The sequence below is a fragment of the Notolepis coatsorum genome (assembly GCF_963971535.1).
Source record: "Notolepis coatsorum genome assembly, chromosome: 3".
NCBI lineage: Eukaryota > Metazoa > Chordata > Actinopteri > Aulopiformes > Paralepididae > Notolepis > Notolepis coatsorum.
The window spans coordinates 21309883-21313957 of NC_140167.1; positions in this window are offsets into that span (position 1 = coordinate 21309883).

The following is a 4075-nucleotide window of genomic DNA, read 5'->3' on the forward strand; positions in this document are numbered from 1 at the left end:
ACATTGACTTACGATAACTTTTTTCCCACCTTTGAATCTGCTTAGGCTAAATCTAAGTGGGAATTAAGTTAAGCGGAAACTTAAAAGGTTAGGATTATTTTTTAAACCATTAGATAATATTATATATTCAGATTTGTGTTGTCTACTTTGATGACAGATGCAACCAAACGTTTCACTTTTACATTATTGTACATGCTTTCAGCACTACTCTGCGTGGTTTCAACCCTAACAGGATTTATTTTGTGAAATCCTATTGGGCCTAATTCATGTTCAAGTTGGGGGGATTTGTGGTGGTAGGATATAGGTATATATGGCTATATATATATTAATATAGGTAAAATAAGGTTTTAACAATTTTTTTCAAGTAACCTGGCTGTGTGATTTAAAAAAAATGTTTTAATAAACTATTCATGGGGCCTCTGCACATCTTTTTCTATCTCTCCTTCCCTACTGTCCCACATTCACTGCAGAAGATATTGACGTTGAGATACGTGGATAGCCAGGCAACGTTTTAATTACACATATTGTCAGTATTCACTGTTTGTGAACTGTAGGCAAAGTTATTGACAGGCGTGTTAATCGGTAGAAAGGTTTGCTAGCTAGCTAACGTTAGCAGAAGTTGCTAGCTAGCTAACATTAGCAGAAGTTGCTAGCTAGCTAACGTTAGCAGGAGCTGCTAGCTAGCTAGTGTGGTGGAGTTCAAACTAGACATGTCCTCAAACAAGCTAAGCCGAAGAGGATGGAGGTTAACTGTCTATCACACATTACTATTGAATTATAATAAAACACAAGATGCTTATGCCCTAATGATAAGGATAAACGCTCAATTAAGAAACCCAATGGCCGTCACAACCCAGTGTGCTGTGCAGATAGATGGGCAGCAAGAGCCAGCAACAAAAGCAGCAAGAGCCAGCATCTCCGTAATAACCCCAGTATTAAAAGGGAATTTCATAGTCCAAAACAATCATCCAATGAATTAAGTGTTCTCAGTAGGTAGATTTGTTATACAATGTTAATAAATCGAGCTGGTCAATGGAACAGACTGAAGGTGTGCCTCTTGCTTGTACAGTATGTAATAGAATAATTCTGACTCCTCCTAAACAAATGCCATTGCCACCTCTTAGTATGGATAAAACCAATCAGCCAGCTGCCAATTAGAGAGATGAAATCAGCCAGTATGCTATCTTACAAATATGCATTTGAAATGACTCCTGCACAGGCCTTGGTCAAGGCTCTGGCATTACAACTAAGGTTGGCCCCCAGGTGCAGGACCATGACCGCTCACTGCTCCCAGCTAGCCAGGATGTGTTAGATGTAGATATCAAGTTTTGTGTGGGTGCTCAAGGACATTGTAATAGAGTTTAGCGCTCCAGTATCTCTGTAACACACACATAGACACTCACACACAGAGACACACACGGCATACACACAGACACACAGACACACACACACACACACACGCACGCACGCATGCACGCACACACACACACACACACACACACACACACACACACACACAGTGTTCGAAATACACTGACTATACTGTATGTGATGTATGCATATCCCTAATAATGTCGTGATCTGCTCAGTATATTTATACTTATATTTTGCATAAAATATTCCACACTACCATGTTAGCATTACCTCATTAGCATCAGCTACTGTATGGCACCAGGAAAGTGACACATCTGATCCTAGCCCCTAATCAGCTGTACAGGTCTTTCCGTGCTCCTTCCTTGCAGCAACGACACTCGAAAGGCACCTTGAAGTTGTACAATCCCAGTTTACTTCTAAAAAATGTCAAAGGTTTTACACTTTTAGTAATTTACTACCTTCTTTGTCTGTTAACTGTTTGCTTCTGAGCAATCAAGATCTCGTTTCTGCCAGTTCCCATAAGCGCACAGTTCATATACCAAATTATGTATAATTTCATACAGATGAATAACAGGTAATCATCTGTTCAAATGTGTAGTTAAATATAATACCTGATGATTAATGAATGTTTTAGCTGCAATAGAACTGTCAGAGTTCTAATATCTGCAAAATGGTTGGGCAGCTGGGTAGTGTAGAGATCTAAGCACTCGCCTACCCAGGGGGTGTAAAAAGTATCCAGAAATTATACTTAAGTGAAAGTATGGATACCGTCTCAAAATCGTACTCAAGTAAAAGTCAGAGTATCTGGCTAAAAACACACTTCAGTAAAAGTAAAAAAAGTTTCTACTTTTAAATGTACTTAAGTACTAACAAGTAAAAGTAAAAACCTTTTTTCATTCCGGGGCAATGAAATGTTCCGTTTTTGTCCTCTTCATCACTCGTACTATCATTTGTGGCCATCTTCTGTAGCTTGTCACTCTGACTGTCTATTCTTCTGATAGCAGGTGTTTAATCAAAGATCCCCGCTCTCTAGTCTTGCCCAAGGACCAATCAGCATGGGTATGGGCGGGTTCATTTTCCATCGATGGGGATTTGATTGGCTGTTTTTAAATAAAGCACGGCCGCAGGATTAATAATAATGCTAACATTAGTTCGGCCAGAGAAACAAAAATACTCATTCAAATGGTTGTACCTGTGAGATTTGTACTTTGTACTTTGTAGGTCCGCATTTGAAATGTAAGGAGTAAAAAGTATGTTTTTTTTCTCTGAAATGTAATTGAGTACAAGTACAAGTATACAAACCATAATACTAGAGTAAAGTACAAATCCCCAAAAACAGTACTTAAGTACTGTAACGAAGTACAATTACTCAAGTACTTTACACTACCCCTGCGCCTACCACTGCAGAGACTCTGGGATTGGGGGTCATCAGTATCTCCGGCTTGCTCCATCATCCCTACAAACACATTGTCAGTGTTCGCGTGGAAAGCCGGCGGGGTATGAGTCAGTGACTCCCACTGGTCGGTCGGGGCAACAGTTCAGCAGGGAGGGGATCTGGGGTATAGATAGTGTGAACCTCTGCATGTGTTACACTCTCCCAGTGAAACTCCTAGCTTATAAAAGAAAGGTTGAGATCCAAGGCAGCTCTACAATTTTTTAAAAAGCCTTTATTTAGTGGCTTACATTATTTAGAAAAATCTTTTTTTAAAATCCGACATGTTTCGGCCTACATGGCCTTCTTCAGGGTGTCGGGTGAAAAGAAGTGGCTGGTCTACACCCTCCCCAGACCAACAGTATAGGGCAGCGCAACGACCAGGAAGGGAATTGGCATAATGACTAAATTGGGAGAAGAGAGAAAAGATAGAAAGACACATAAAAAGGGGCAAAATGGTAGTAATCGCCACAAGCAAACAGTTAGCTGACAGCCTGACAAATGAGATGGGGGAGTAGGCTACTAAAAGAAAAATGTTTAGCAGTTTTTTTTAGAAGTAAGCTGGGATTTACAGCCTCTAGGTGCCTTGTGAGTGTCGTCGCTGCACGGAAGGACCACAGGAAAAACCTAAGATTCAGTTGAACATGTCCTCCACAAAAAAGACATGGCCGCATAGAGACAACTATGTAAGTGTCCATCCAAATTGTCAATAGCGGGCGTGTGTGTGTGTGTGTGTGTGTGTGTGTGTGTGTGTGTGTGTGTGTGTGTGTGTGTGTGTGTGTGTGTGTGTGTGTGTGTGTGTGTGTGTGTGTGTGTGTGTGTGTGTGTGTGTGTGTGTGTGTGTGTGTGTGTGTGTGTGTGTGTGTGTGTGTGTGTGTGTGTGTGTGTGTGTGTGTGTGTGTGTGTGTGTGTGTGTGTGTGTGTGTGTGTGTGTGTGTGTGTGTGTGTGTGTGTGTGTGTGTGTGTGTGTGTGTGTGTGTGTGTGTGTGTGTGTGTGTGTGTGTGTGTGTGTGTGTGTGTGTGTGTGTGTGTGTGTGTGTGTGTGTGTGTGTGTGTGTGTGTGTGTGTGTGTGTGTGTGGGTGGGTGGGTGTGTGTGTGTGTGTGTGTGTGTGTGTGTGTGTGTGTGTGTGTGTGTGTGTGTGTGTGTGTGTGTGTGTGTGTGTGTGTGTGTGTGTGTGTGTGTGTGTGTGTGTGTGTGTGTGTGTGTGTGTGTGTGTGTGTGTGTGTGTGTGTGTGTGTGTGTGTGTGTGTTAGGGTGACCAGATGCA